The sequence below is a fragment of the Mustela nigripes genome, chromosome 9, assembly GCF_022355385.1.
Source record: "Mustela nigripes isolate SB6536 chromosome 9, MUSNIG.SB6536, whole genome shotgun sequence".
Classification (NCBI taxonomy): domain Eukaryota; kingdom Metazoa; phylum Chordata; class Mammalia; order Carnivora; family Mustelidae; genus Mustela; species Mustela nigripes.
In genome coordinates, this window is record NC_081565.1 from 28,255,048 (window position 1) to 28,271,697 (window position 16,650).

Genomic DNA, 16,650 nt, shown 5'->3' on the forward strand with positions numbered 1-16,650 from the left:
AGTAGAGTACAAACAAGAAGTTGCTTTATTCCTAGCTTTTTCTTTTTTTTTTTTTTAAGATTTTATTAATTTATTTGACAGAGAGATCACAAGTAGGCAGAGAGGCAGGCAGAGAGAGAGGAAGAAGCAGGCTCCCCATGGAGCAGAGAGCCTGATGTGGGGCTTGATCCCAGGACCCTGGGATCATGACCTGAGCTGAAGGCAGAGGCCTTAACCCACTAACCCAGGCGCCCCTATTCCTAGCTTTTTAAAAATTTTATATCCTAAAAATAATGTACATACAAAAATATATAAAACATAATTGCACAATTTCACAAATATTATAAAGAGAAACCCATATAACCATCACCTGGGGCAAGAAATTCCTAGCTTATCTTACCAATCACAAGACTTCCTGTCCCACAAAGGTAACCACTGCCCTTTCATGATCACCATTTGTTTTCTTTAGTTTTCACAACTTTTTATGACTAATTTTCCTTTATTAAGAAACATAGTTTACTTTTGCTTGTTTTTAAAATTTATAAACATGGAATCTGTCCTCCTTTTTTCTTTAACTATATATGTGTTAGGTATAACCAGATGGTTGCATGTAGTGCCAGAGCCCTATCTTTTCTTAATATTCTCTCCAGTAAATATATATATATATATATATATATATATATATATATATATATACGCACTTAGTGATTATTATCCTTATATTTGGTACTATGGTCACAACATGGAATAGAAGTCCCCTTGAACATTTGGTTTCATCTGCCTCTTTAAGTGTGTTCAAATACATATAAAGAGACACACTAGTTAAACAAAATAAACCTTAAGATTCTGTGACTGTACTTACCATCTCATTTCAATCATTTGTAACTAAATTTTGAAATATAAATTGTTTGGTGTTCATAGCAACATAATAATTCAGTAATAAGTAACTGAAGAATAACATTACATGGCAAATAGGCAACTATTTGCCTATTTCAATTATTCAATTAACTATTCAATTATTCAACTATTCAATTACTATTCAGTTATTTCAATAAGCAATGTAGGGTCTAGAAGGAAGAATAAAAGCATTAATATAACCTTGATATTAATGTTAACTTTCTTGGCTTTTGTAGCTCAGGTGTACTCATATCTCCAATTATTTTGAAGATTTTACTTTCTCACTATAAACTAACACACTAAAAGCAAAAAAATAAAAAAGTTTACTTTTTGTTTTTAGTCTTAAGATTAAAAATTCACTAATGTTAAACTATAGGTAAAATCATAATATTAATTAATATTGGAACTTCTACAACAATACTTATAAATGTTTCTGATTTTTAATTTCACATATTAGAAGCTTTTTTGAAATATGCACCATTATTGAGAGTTATTTAATAAAGTTATTTGCCTAAAGATTTTATAAGCCAAGCTTGAATTTAACCTTTACTTAATTATAAAATATTTAAGTGTTCTATATTTAATGTTATGACAAGCATATATAATTCTGAGTTTAAAACCTATCAAACTTCAATGTAGATCGCTGACCCCTTAATTTATGTCAGAGATGAAATTAATATTAATACAATCTATTGAGGATTTTTATGCTAATATACTCCTATTAATATTTATTAGTTACCTAAATTGAAGGATTATCTCATTAATTGGCTACCTCTGTAGTATACAGCAACTAGTTTCATCTACTGACCCAAGTTATCCAAATAGAAAAAAATATATATCTTAAAGTCTTTCTCTAAACTATATCTCTACACTCTAAGTATTTCTTGATAACTTATTATATACTAGTTTTGGTGAAATTACAAGTTTTTGAGATTGGAACTGGAGCAATTTAGCATATTCTGCTTGAATTCCACAATCAACAATTGATACGAACCTAGAAAGTTAATTTTAAAAAATGCATTATAATTATTCTCTAAGCTGCTTAATGAAGTGCAAAAATGGCAGGTTTAGAGAATCTTTAATTTCAAAACTAAAGTACTCCAGAACTTTAGAATCACTCCACTTTCACCTCACTTATAGCTCTCATTTTCAAAAGTAGTTTAATAAGGCAGTCCCTGCATTTCTCAGGAAGATGAAATAGTGTCTAATCAGTTATTTTGAAAAAAAGTGATTATAATTACCTCAGGATAAAATGGCTCTCCAGGAAGTAAATTTTGAAATGATTGCAACTGAACACATTTGAAATTATCATTTTTACTAAATCTAAGAAATAGAGCTTCTTAGGCACGGGTAAGTCACATAGAATGATTAGCTCTAAGTTGTGGAATTTTCCTAGTTAGAGTACAATTTATCATTTTGCAAAACTAAGGGAAGGTGATTATGCTTACTTATTACGCACTGCACAAATACATATTTGCCCCCACAACAGAAGTACTAAAGTAATTTACACAAATAAATCATATGAGAACTTAAAACAAGAAGAAAATACATGAAAAAAAATGGCACACTTACATGAAAATAAATTGGGAAATAATTATACCCAAGATTACACTGATGTGAGTCATAGTTTCAGGATTTTTTAATATTGTTCAGTTTTTTAGCAGGTAATCTTTCGTTATTTGGTTGAAACTTATTTTTCTACATTTGTTGAATGTACCCTCATCCTATATTCCATAAAGCTTCAAATAAATTTATGTACACTGTACATATTACCCACCATTCCTCAATACCATGGAGGTTTGCTACTTTACATATTCTCCACTGCACAATATAGTACTGTTCAAGATGGCAAAAAATGCAAATGACTATGACCTAGCTGTTAAAAGACTATTAAACACTGTGATATTACTTCTTTAAGTTATTAAAATAGAAACATGTTCACGATGTTTGATAATTTAAAAATAGCTCAAGGAATGTGTTAACTATTATCCTAATTTGGTGTGTATTAGAGGATACACAGAAATCCATCAAAATATACAGACACTACAAGATTAGAATTTTTTGGAAGAAAATTGTATTTTTTGTTTATAATTTTCTGTACTGTTGACTTGTTAATAACACATTTTAGTTTTAAAATAAAAAATAAAACTAACTTAATTTTAAAAATTTCTCAGACAGGTATTTTTAATTATATTTACTGGTATATTGATTAAAACAGTTAAGTTTTATCAAAAAGGTTATTTTAATATAAATGAAAATTATATATAACATGTTTTATAGAGGCTTCAAATCCATTTGCTTTCAGACTTTCTTAAAGAACAAAAATATTTTAAATTTTGTATCTGTATTTGCATATCTTGTAAGAAATCCCTTCTCTCTTAATTTTCATTGGTTTGCTTTTTTTTTTTTTTTAATTTTTTATTTTTTATAAACATATATTTTTATCCCCAGGGGTACAGGCGCCACTCTGGAAAACAGCATGGAGGTTCCTCAAAATGTTGAAAATAGAACTGCCCTATGACCCAGCAATTGGTTTGCTTTTTTATTCTGAAATTTTTTCATGCTTTCCCTCTATAAAACAGATTGATTTTATGGCTCTATTTTTTTTCTTTCATAGATAAGAAGTAAATTTCCTGCATTCAGTTTTTAAAATGATTTTGTTATAATTTCTCTTTTTTTTCTGGCATTAATCTACTTAACGGGGCAATTCTTAGAGATGGATTCACTAACTCTGAAATGTTCTACACATTATTAAAATTGGTTGTATTAATTATAATAAAATTTAAAAAGCAATACTTACTGAGTCAAAATTACAAGTTAATAAAGTACAAATTCTATAACAAATACACATTAAGTAAGCAAAACTTCTGACAGTAAACCTATAAAAAATTACAGCAAGGAGAGCCCTGAAGTAAGTATCACTCATAGGAAATAACAGGAAACCATTCTAATTAAGTAAAGTTCTATATGCTATCTACTGAAAAGCAGACTACCAGAAAATTCAACTTTATGGTGAAAATTTGCAGATTATACATTTCCCTAACAGAATTGTACTTTACCAGATATTGTTTATATGATAAATATTTATAAATAATTATTCATCTTCTATGTATTTGGTCCAAAATTTTTGTTTGTTAATCTCTTGATTCAAATTCTCAATATATTCTGTTGAAATGTACAACCTGTAGTTTGAACTACAATTTGGGAAAGGCTTATGATTTGTGATCTTTAATTTTTGCCTTCAACATAAACTTTAAATTGATGGTATATTCTTAGGTATTTTGCAATTCTTTTCTACACAATTTGCTTCATCTCTCCTTCTCTTCCTGTTATTTGTACACTTGTCATCTCATTCAATTCACCTCTTTGAGTTTTTTGTTTCTATTTGTAGAAATCATATCTTTTTGCATTCTATTGAGGATGGGAATAGTTTAAGGGAATATTCCACTGGATGCTACAGTAGGTAAGTTTTAGAAGTATGCTTTTGCATAAAGGTCTTAAGGTATTTTTCATTTCCCATTGTTGCAATTTTTAATGGCCTATTTTTATTTATTTATTTATTTTCTTTGTTAGAATTCACTCAAAGCCAGTATATGACGAAAGGCAAGGGTGTGGTTTGACTTTGATGTCCCTCTGAATCTCTTTCATAGATCTGGAATTAAAAACATATTAATGAAACTGCTTACTTTTCAATTCCAATTTAGAATGGGCTTTTACCAAAGGCAGTTATGTTATTTCCTAGCAGCGAGTTCAGAATTTCTGTATTTTGGAGCAATTATTTGAAAATTCTCAAATTCTCATATTTGTTTAGGATGTTTTATTTCTCTTTCACTGCTTAAAAAGTAATCTACTTCACATAATGCAATTAACTATTAACATTCCAGTTTTGTTTTTGGAGAGCTGCATTATTTAAGTGAGTGTGGAGAAAAAGTTGAAGACAAAAAGAACACTTCGGTTTTCTCAGAGAAGTACCAGCCTCGGACTACAGTGAAGGCCTAGAAATGATCTGTTCTGCTCAAATCTTGAATTTATAATGCAGGGAAGGGCAAAGAATGAGGATAGGTGGGGTGGGGGAGCAGATCTGGTAGAAATAATAATAATTTTTTAGCAAGGCATTTTCTCTTTTTCGGGAGGTTCCAAGAGAGAGGGCTTTCTACCTGATTCTATCAGTCCCTTTTTAGCAATTGATTCAGAATTATGGATACGGGATCAACAGGTTTTACAACCGTTTCATGTCTTTATAAGTATTTAAGGGGAAACTTGGCAAATCAGAAACTATTAGGGACTACTAGTCTTTTAAAAAAGCATTTCAGAAGTTTCAGAATTATTGTAAAGAGAGCACACAGAGTTGCTGTATACTCCACATCCAGTAGTCCCATCAATTACATCTTTCATAGGATGGTACATTAGTTACAATTAATTAACAAAAATTATACTTTATGTTTTTTAAAGATTTTATTTATTTATTTGAGAGAGAATGAGTGAGAGAGAGCATGAGAGAGGAGAAGGTCAGAGGAAGAAGCAGACTTCCCAAGGAGCTGGGAGCCCGATTCAGGACTTGATCCTGGAGGTCCAGCATCATGACCTGAACCCAAGGCAGTCGCTCAACCAACTGAGCCACCAAGGCGCCCCAAATTAATACTTTATTATTAACAAAAGTTTGCATTTTACTCAGATTTCCTTGGATTTTCATTAATGTCATTTTTATGTCCTAGAATCCCATCCAGGAAATCGTATTTCTTTGTCATGTCTCCTAAACCTCCTCTTAGCTGTGATAGTATCTCAGATTTTCCTTGTCTGTCTTTCTTTTCTTTTCTCTTCTCTTCTCTTCTCTTTTTCTTTCTTTCTTTCTTTCTTTCTTTCTTTCTTTCTTTCTTTCTTTCTTTCTTTCTTTCTTTCTTTCAAATGACCTTGACAGTTCTAAGGAGTACTCGTCAGGTAATTTGTAAACATGTCTTGCATTGAGTTTTGTCTGCTATTCGTCTCGTGATTAGACTGGAGTAATGTTTTGGGAAAGAAGATCACAGAGATCGAGTGCCATCCTCATCACATGTCAAGAGTGTCAATATGACTTTCGCTGTTGATGTTAACCTTGATCACCTGGTCTGACTAGTACTCACATTTCTCTCTTGTCAGATTTACAGCTAATTTCCCCTCTCCCTTTTCATCCTGTATTCTTTGGAAGAAAGTCATTATTCCCACTTAAAAAGTAAGAAATTATACTTCACCTCCTTAAGAATGGAATACCTACATAAATTATTTAGAAAGTTTCTGCATGGGAGATTGGTCTTCTCCATTTATCTACTCATGTCAGTAAGGACTCATGGGTATTTATTTTAAATTTTCAGTTTAAAATTCAATAGCATTTTTCTTATTTACTGTTTAGATTGGTCCAGCTTTTACCTTTGGGAGCTCTTTCAGTTGGCTCTTGGATACCACTGACACATGCTCATTGTAACTATTATTTTTAGTGCATTCTTACTTTCTGTCACTACCAGATGCTGCAGGCTCATCTTGTGTAATTCCTGCCCCACTATCCATTGTAAAATCAATGATTTCTCTAAGGGGCCCTTGGAGAATATGTTGGAGTATAGTGTTTGAATCCAAGATCCAGATTCTGTGTATGTTCATTGTTACTAAGTGGTCATTGCTTCTAGGTCCTCTCAGCTGACAAAGCAAGGAGATACATTTGTGTATACCAACCCATGTACATGTACCAACCCTCCACTTTCCACACATATACCTATATTAAGTTAAACATGCTTCCATACTGATGTTTCCAACTCTAATCCATTACCACATGGAACATTCTAGCCTACTCCTGTCTCTTATCTATAACCTCTCTCCAACAATGAGGCACCTGACTCCTACCACTTGCATTCTTTTACTTAATTGTTCAAGTCTAATATACATGTACAGTGATTTCTGAACTATTAATCAATCCATGCTCCCACAAAGAACAACTTTATCGACAATATTACAATGGTCATATAAAGTTCCTTTGTCTTTAGTCTTATAGATTCCATTCATTTCAAACTTTACTTAAGTCAGTACCTTTGTTCCCTTCAGTGATGTTGTTTTATACATTGTATTATATTTAGATTGTTTTGAAACATCCTGCATTCCATCCTGAGATTCCCCAACCTTCTTTTCTTTTTAATGGTGATTTTAAAAAAAATACTTATTTATTTGACAGAGAGGAAGAGAGCAGAGAAGAGGCCGTGGCAGACAGAGGGAAAGGGAGAAGCAGGTTGTGGGGCTCAATCCCAGGACCTTGGGGTCCAGACCTGAGCTGAAGGCAACCACTTAACTGACTAAGCCACCCAGGTGCTCCAAGACTCACAGTATTTTTATTGATTTTTAAAATTTACACACATCAAGGTTTATTTAAAGTTGTAAAATTACGTGTAAAGTTCTATGGTTCTTGACAAGTGTCTAATGTCTTGTAATCACTACTACAGTATCATACAGTATGATTTCACCGTTTAAAAATCCCTGGGCTTTACTTCTTCAGCCTCCTTACCACCTCTAACTCCCTGGAAATAAGTCTCATATCTCTTTTACTCCTCTATTTCTTCCTTACTGATTTATTTTGCGTTAAATGAGTATATTCTGATGTAGCATTCTAAATCTGTAGTGATTTTTCACTAAATCTTTTGAGTCCTTATTGGTTGCTATAGGGTTTATCATATATAATTTAACTTAGCAGAATCAGCTTCAGGTCTATATAGTTCAGATATGCTATTTATTTAGTCAGTTGTGGCAGTTTCATGTTTTTAGGAATTTCATCTATGTTATCTAATGTGTTGTCATAAAATCTATTTTTTGTTTCAGTTAGGCCTGTAGTGATATTCTTTCATTCCTGGTTTGTAATTATGATTGAATCATTAATAGAAGGCAAGTTTGAGTTAATATTGATTTTTTTTTTCCTGCAAATGTCTTAAAGATGTAAACTAGGATTACTGAATGATGGGGGAACAAGCAGTGTATTGGTTAGACTCTGCTTTCAACACTGAGAGGCAAGCATCAGTTGTCTGAGCCAGGTTAAAAAAATGCTCTTTTCAATGAATTAATACTGAAAACCTCTATTTTACTATAAAATTAGAGTCAGGTAAAGCAACATTGTTATATCTCTAAGGCAAATATTAAGAAATATTATTGATACTTAGGTAATGAATTTTTAATAAAATGATAATAACTGCTTTCTAACAAATGAAATCATTTAAAAATCATTGTATCTATGACTTCTGCTGCAATGAATTACAATGAATTTTATCAGAGTATCCAAGGTAGAGAAATAAACATAAAGAAAATGTAACCTTCTTCAAAGCTTCAAGAAAAATGTGAGGTTTTGTGAAGATGTATACATGCCTCTCCACATACATGGATACACACACACACACACACACACCCTCTGACTAAGTAGTTAGCTTGGCAGAGCTGCTGGTAGAAGTAGTTGTGATGTGTTCCACCTATCTGTGTCTCTCTGATTTGCTTGTCTTAGGGTTGCAAAATGGCCTAGAGTTGGAATATTTAACATAGATGTCAGAAAGCACAAAGAACTTAAAGGTGGTGGCACAGACAGAGTGAATATGTTACCTTAAGTATACAAAACAGGATTACATTAGATTATCCAGATTCTTTTAAAAGTTACCAATTTTATTAGAGATACAAAGAATATTTTTGGAAGATAAAGATTATAAGGAGTATTATGGATATCTAGTCCATTTCTTGACTGCAATCAGAAACAGTTGGAAATATTATTTAAACTGAAAGTTAATTTAGTTTATATAAGCAATTTTAATATTGTAGAGAATGAACAAAGTCAAAATCAATGTCATTGCAAGGTCAGAGTTGTTTTAGATCAGGTACCAACTGCTTCTGTACACAAAAATAACTAATAACATGTGATGTTCCAACCACCAGAGATTCTACCACAAAGCATTTAAAATTGTATGTTTAGTTATCCCCTAGACTGGAGTGACTAAAAATTGATGTTAATATCCCTATTTAATATTCCCTCTTTAAAAGCTAAGAGTATAATATAACTTAGCAGAATCAAGTACTCCAAGTTAAGAATTATGAGTTAGGAAAGCAAATAGCACATCATTTTCTATATGGAATTAAATCAACTAGTTAAAGTAGAAGTCTAAATGAAAAGATAAGGTCAAACTATAAAAGGGGAAAAGCATGGTATCTATAATCAATTTGATCCAGATTCAGTAAGCTTTAGTTTCTCTACCTGTAAAATGGTATAATAATAACTACCTTATGGTTATTACAAGGACCAAATCAGGTATTTGCTAAGTCCCTAGCATCTAATATTCAGTGTATGAAACATATCATTGTTTTTTCAAACTACCTAATATTCCAGTTATTTCTTTATAATGATGATGATGATACTGATGATGATGACAATGGCAATACTGTAATGCACCTTAACATTTACTGAGTGCTATTATACATCTTATACTACTAATTATATACATGACATACACTATTGGTATTATATACCAGATGGAGGGGAAAGTGATTCTTTTATTACACATCATTGTAATACCTTACTTTATAAGTAAGGAAATTTAAGTTCCAAAAAGCTAAGTAAGTCACCTAAGGTAATGCAGCTAGTAAGAAGTAAAGCCAAAATGTGAACTGAGGCAGACTGACAACCACTTATAGCCTCTCTTTGAAGGGCATGCAATAGAGAATGCTTTATAATAACCATTGTCCTAGAAATACAAACTTAAAATACGGTGGTTCTATGCACTGTTATACTCCATATATGCCACAATAAAGAAACAGAATTTGTGAATTAAGTTAATTTGTAAATTAAATCAATTCAATCATACCTCTGAGAATCTGAAAAGGCCAATTACATCTTTTCTATGTGGTATAACAAGTATATCAGCAGCTTAAATCACACTGTTTTATTAATTAATTAATTAATTGATTATTAGCAGAGTTGGTATGTACCATTAAGATAATGCATAGTACTAACAACCCCATCCCCACCTCTTACCTTGAAAAAATATCTATAGGTGTTTAAAATGTATTAATAATTTCCTATATCCTATTATTCAGATTATGAACTTTGCCAATGTCATTGTGCATTATGAAATTAAAGTGCTATTGGATGACACTCTAAAAGAGATGTACACTTGATATGGATTACCACCAATTATATTTAGTATACACTCATTCTTTTTTTATGTTACCTTGGCAGTTCCACAATACAGTTAAAATGCCCCTAAGGAAAAAAAAATCGCTTTATTAATAAAAGGTAGACCACCTGATACTCTACTTTATGATGAAACCCACAATTATATTATGCTTCCATATACTGTGCACCTATAACTTCAGTGATACTAATATTATTGTGTACTTGACAGACTCTTCAACATATGTTTCCCTCGTCACTTGAATATGAGAAGTATTGGGGGCTTATGGTCTCCAGAAGTACTTTCTAAATTGTCTCTCTTGCTGCCACCTGATGTCCTACAATTTATTCTTGTTTCCAGTTCTCAGTTTACCTTTTTTTTTAATTAATTTTTTATTTTTTATAAACATATATTTTTATCCCCAGGGGTACAGGTCTGTGAATCACCAGGTTTACACACTTCACAGCACTCACCAAAGCACATACCCTCCCCAATGTCCATAATCCCACCCCCTTCTCCCAAACCCCCTCCCCCCAGCAACCCTCAGTTTGTTTTGTGAGATTAAGAGTCACTTATGGTTTGTCTCCCTCCCAATCCCATCTTGTTTCATTTATTCTTCTCGTACCCACTTAAGCCCCCATGTTGCATCACCACTTCCTCATATCAGGGAGATCATATGATAGTTGTCTTTCTCTGCTTGACTTATTTCGCTAAGCATGATATGCTCTAGTTCCATCCATGTTGTCGCAAATGGCAAGATTTCATTTCTTTTGATGGCTGCATAGTATTCCATTGTGTATATATACCACATCTTCTTGATCCATTCATCTGTTGATGGACATCTAGGTTCTTTCCATAGTTTGGCTATTGTGGACATTGCTACAACTTATACAGGAATTCAGTAAAGTGTCAGGATATAAAATCAATGCACAGAAATCAGTTGCATTTCTCTACACCAACAGCAAGACAGAAGAAAGAGAAATTAAGGAGTCAATCCCATTTACAATTGCACCCAAAACCATAAGATACCTAGGAATAAACCTAACCAAAGAGACACAGAATCTATACTCATAAAAATATAAAGTACTCATGAAAAAATTGAGGAAGACACAAAGAAATGGAAAAATGTTCCATGCTCCTGGATTGGAAGAATAAGTATTGTGAAAATGTCTATGCTACCTAAAGCAATCTACACATTTAATGCAATTCCTATCAAAGTACCATCCATCTTTTTCAAAGAAATGGAACAAATAATTCTAAAATTTATATGGAACCAGAAAAGACCTCGAATAGCCAAAGGGATATTGAAAAAGAAAGCCAACGTTGGTGGCATCACAATTCCGGACTTCAAGCTCTATTACAAAGCTGTCATCATCAAGACAGCATGGTACTGGCACAAAAACAGACACATAGATCAATGGAACAGAATAGAGAGCCCAGAAATAGACCCTCAACTCTATGGTCAACTCATCTTCGACAAAGCAGGAAAGAATGTCCAATGGAAAAAAGACAGCCTCTTCAATAAATGGTGCTGGGAAAATTGGATAGCCACATGCAGAAAAATGAAATTGGACCATTTCCTTACACCACACACAAAAATAGACTCAAAATGGATGAAGGACCTCAATGTGCGAAAGGAATCCATCAAAATCCTTGAGGAGAACACAGGCAGCAACCTCTTTGACCTCTGCCGCAGCAACATCTTCCTAGGAACAACTCAGTTTACCTTTGACGTTAGTTCTTTTTGCAGTATCTTCAGTGACCTCAAGGCTAGCCTATCTGCATTTGATTCTCTGGCTTTCTTGTTCTCAATTCTATTGAGCTTCACCTCCAATCTTAAGTCATCTCCTCGTACAGTTTACTTGGTAAGTCATCATAACCTGTAAGTTTTCCATGAATTAATTCTTCAATACTACCTTAATATCTTACTATCCTACTATCTAACAATACTGTAAACTTTCAATTTGATTTCTGTTATTCCCTCCACTGATTCATCAAATCCTTTGAGAGAATGCTCTTTTTATCCTATGACAGTAACTTTTAAATATAATTTCTACTTACTAAATCTTAACTAACATATTTCCTGGATTTTATGCTGGAATTTTTTTTAAGTGCTTCAGGCACTTTGCTGTTTTTTGTTCTAAAATTTACTTCTCCTTAAATAAACAGAGCATTTTATGACTCTGATATCTTTCCAAAAGCAAGGGAAATGAGATTCTTTGCCAATATCAGAGTGCACCTGGTTACCATCAGACCCTACTGAATGTATGTTAGATTAAATGGTTAGTTGATATAAACTTACATTACCAGCTCAGTACTGTACCAACTCCAACGGATTTGGAGCCATAGATGGTCTTAACACAAGATGTTTGATAAGGGTTCTATGCTTGATGATGGTTTTGTATGTAATATATAAGGAGTCAATTTTGCACATCCTGGAATTTCTGGACCAGGCATTACATCAGTTACAAATTCTGTCTATGCTTCACTTCATTTCCATTGTTATAGGATAGCAGTACTGCCAAATCAAAGACAATCTCTTTACTGCTGTTTGCCTTAGATTAGCTGTTGCTGCATTACATTTAGCCTCCTAAGAAAAACTGTTTTTAAATGTTGGTGCTCTAGGCAGGTAATAGAGAACTTCTATTGGCTTACTGTCTCCTTCAGTACTTAGTCCTTACAATCTGGGACATTAATGAGGTTTTGTATATCTAGCATTTTCTCTCCTTCTTTAGAAGTAACTACAAGTCAGCACATTTTGTACTTTTATTTTCTATAAGTAAAAGATTCTGGCATATGGATGAATAGTCTTCTAAGTTTAAGGGTAATTTGTGATCTTCCTTGATTCTTATATTTCTGATATTAATTTCAATACTGATCAGGGTATGGTAGGAATGAATTAGTTTCCTATCAATATTGTATGCAGAAGTTTCTTAAATATTTTGGTAAAGATAACCTTACAATTAATTCCAATTTCTACAATTATCTTTGCTTCTGACTTTAACAAAGAAGTAAATCCTGAAACAATCTATGGCTTACCAAGTTTAATTAAATGAAAATATTCATTGTGATGATATATTTGTTGAAAAGAAAACTAAAGTTCTTATTCAATAAATGTTTTTAATTTTTCACAATAAAATATCATTTCATTCAAGTGCTTTTTTCTAGCGGCCTTCAATTTTCATGTTGAATTTAGTCTAATGGCAACTAAGAATTGGCAAGAAAGCCCTGTAGCAATTCTGATATTTAAATTCAGATATACACATATATACAAGTATAATTAAATTAGGGAAACTGGAATAAGATGTGGATTGTATCAATATGAATATCCTGGTTGTGATCCTGCACTACATTTTTTCAATTTGTTACTACTAGGAGAAACTAGGTAAAGGATACATAGAATACTCTCTGTATTATTGCTTATAAGTGTATGGGGATTTATACATATAATTTATAGTTATCTTAAATAAAAAAAATTAAGTTTTAGAAGTCAAAATAAAACTTGTTCTAATATGAAAAAGTAACACTCATTTAAACTACAATTTTGTTTATAAAGATTTATATACATATATAAATATATAATGTTCTAGAAATGGCTCACTTTTATATCATCTTTTAATATCATTTCTGATATTCTAAACTAAGTACTAAACTTCCCAAAATGATTTCCCTTAAAATTAAGAAAATATTTTATTTCTATAAATAAATTCATAACATTTATAAATTTACAAATTTATAAATTTCTATTTTTATGTATTTGAAGACATAAAACTTGAAAACAGTGAGCTTGAATGTTATGAATCATATCCTTATTGGATCTAGAATAGTTAAGACTTGTTCTCTCTATTAAACTCATTCATAAATGTCTACTTATGAAGCTGAATGGTATTACTTTCACAGTTATGTCTATCTAGGTATTTTTTCTATTCTTAGCAACAAACATTATTGATTTCTCACATAATCCCTACTAAGATTATATGTTTCTATATTTTTTGATAAATTGTCAGCCATTAAATGAGGAATTTAAATAGATGAATGAGACTAGATTCTAAAAGTTAAAACTACCATAGCTTTAATAGTTCTCTTTGTGTATGTTTTAAAAGAGATCAATTATAGACATATTGACTATCTTACCAAATTAATACCAAATTAGATGTATTAGATTAATATTGATTACCACATGTATCCACCAAGAAATAAATACCAAAGTAGAACTGAATAATTTGCAGAGAGTATAATAAAGCATTCCTGTAGGGTGTAAAGAAATCATAAGGTATTGCAGTAATTTGGGCTGCAGTAGTGAGGCTGAGGCTCCCTGTTAGGCAGTAAAGACAGAAGGTAGGGCAGCCCCCTAACTGGAAAGCAGCCAGTCCTAGATGAGCTGCCAGAGAAGTGCCAGAGGCACATGAACTGTGATCTTATCCCCTTCCCCATATTGACATTTTTTAATGGTGCCCCCCTTTGGCCAAATCCAATAGGGAGTCAGAAGATAAGAGAACCAGCCAATTCAATCAATGCAGGTCAGTTTTCTGGGGCAGTCAAATGAGAAAGATGAAGAATGAATCTTAAAGGGCAAATGAAAGATAGCATAGCATATTTTGTACATAAGGGAACAGTAATACCTTATTCTCTAGAGTTCTAAAGCCATCTGCTAATGACCATTTTAAACCTGTGCGCAATACTTAAAACAACAACAACAACAACAACAAAAAACAAACTATACTAACCAGGTTGGGCAAATCCAATTTCAGTAAACTTGTGGTATCTACTCTCCCTATCTTTCCCCTCTTGCCCAACACAATAAAATAATGCAATCATAGTATGTGCATAGAATGTTCCCAATTCACTGATCCAAGGAAACTTTGTTAAACACCTTCTATGTGCCTGGAATCATGTTAGGCATTGAAATACAAAGATGAATAGGCCTAGGTTTCTGAGTCCATATATCCTAACTATTACAGTATTTCAAATTCTTTCAGTTTCTGTATCTTCCCCTTCCCATGGCAGTCAATCTACTTTTATAAGGGTACCAGTCTACACCCTTGATCCATATATTGCACTTTTAATCTACTCCCTTTCTAAACTATGTTTGTATTAAGTACTGTCCTCTTGGCTATTTCGGCAAATTAGACAGTGACAGAGGAACGTGTAGAAACAAATTCATGTGGTAGACCGGTGAATTCCAGATAAATCTGTGTGTATTTTCTTTGAAGTCTAAAAATAAGAGAGAGTAGAAATCTAAGGTCTTCCTGATTTTGTCAATATAAGTAAGCTTCTCTGTGTTCTCCTTTCTACTTCTTTTAGTTTTTTCCTTTTCGGACTGCAGTCACTGCTTATGGTCACCCTATTTGTGTCACCTTTTCTCTATGTTTGTCCTTGTTATTTCTGTTATTTCCATGTAATTTTGTTATTTTTAAAGTCAGTTATTCCTTCATGTGGCATTTGTTCAACTACTCATCTTATAGGGGTCCCAGAGAAACTAGCATAGAGATGGAAATCGTTTCTAGACAGTAGGAATTAGGTGGGGGTGCTGGCATCTAGTAATATCCCTTTCTATGAACCTGTCTATTGTGTGCAGGGGTACATAAACTGTTCTCTTAAAATATTTTGTTTATTTATTTGACAGAGATCACGAGTAGGCAGAGAAGCAGAGAGAGAGGAGGAAGCAGGCTCCCCATGGAGCAGAGAGCCCGACATGGGGCTCGATCCCAGGACTCTGGGATCATGACCCCAGCCGAAGGCAGAAGCCTTAACCCACAGAGCCACCCCATAAACTGTTTTAATTGCAGCATCAGTAGGATAATTTCAGATGACAGGATTGATCATTTTGGACTTGTTAAGCCTACGAAATGAATTGGGAAGATGAGCTCTAAATTTTAATTTCCATGGTAATTTACCAGTCTGTTTATTACTCCTGCTGCCTTCGTTACTCACTGGCTATAGTGATTTTACTAAAATTCCGAATAAACACATTATACTTCTGCATAATCATATCCCCATCTTCTTCAGGGTAAAATCCAGACTGGTCACAGACAATCCTTCTAAACTCATTTCCTTGTTTGTCCCTAGATTTATGCATCATGATATACCAAATTAAATGTAAGATCGTATGATTTCCATCCATGTTCATAATCTTGTGACTTTTCACATGTCCTCTGGCTTAGCTAGAATATCTTCTCTAAGACCAGTTGCCTAAAACCAACATAAATTTCAAGGATGAGTTAAGCCTTCCCTGCTAAGAACAGCCTCTATTTTCTAAACATGTTGCAATGGCTTTTTCCTTTCATGTCCTCATTGTAGTCCACACATACATCTTTTTGCAATACTTCATCTTTCTGCACAGATCTTTGTATACCTTATACTACACTCTATACTACCTGTACAGAATTCTTTTGGCTTGGTTTCATTTTTTTTTCCTTAAAGATGGGAATTCTCTTTTTATCTTTGTGGCTCTCATAGAACCTTGAAATTACTAGGCACCAAATAAATATTTGCTGAATAATTATATTTGCTAGTTAGTTTCTGGAACATCCAGAAAAATGGTATCGATAAAAAGGATAATAATTCTGCCTCCCAATCACTATTCACAGGGAAATTATGTGCATAGTTTATATAT

The 16,650-nt window shown here is 32.7% G+C and overlaps 1 pseudogene; it reads right to left on the minus strand.

Moving 5' to 3' along the window:
- LOC132024111 (small ribosomal subunit protein uS2-like) overlaps positions 1-16,158 on the minus strand; it is a 35,747-nt pseudogene extending 19,589 nt beyond the window's left edge.
- Between the last annotated feature and the right edge of the window lie 492 nt (positions 16,159-16,650).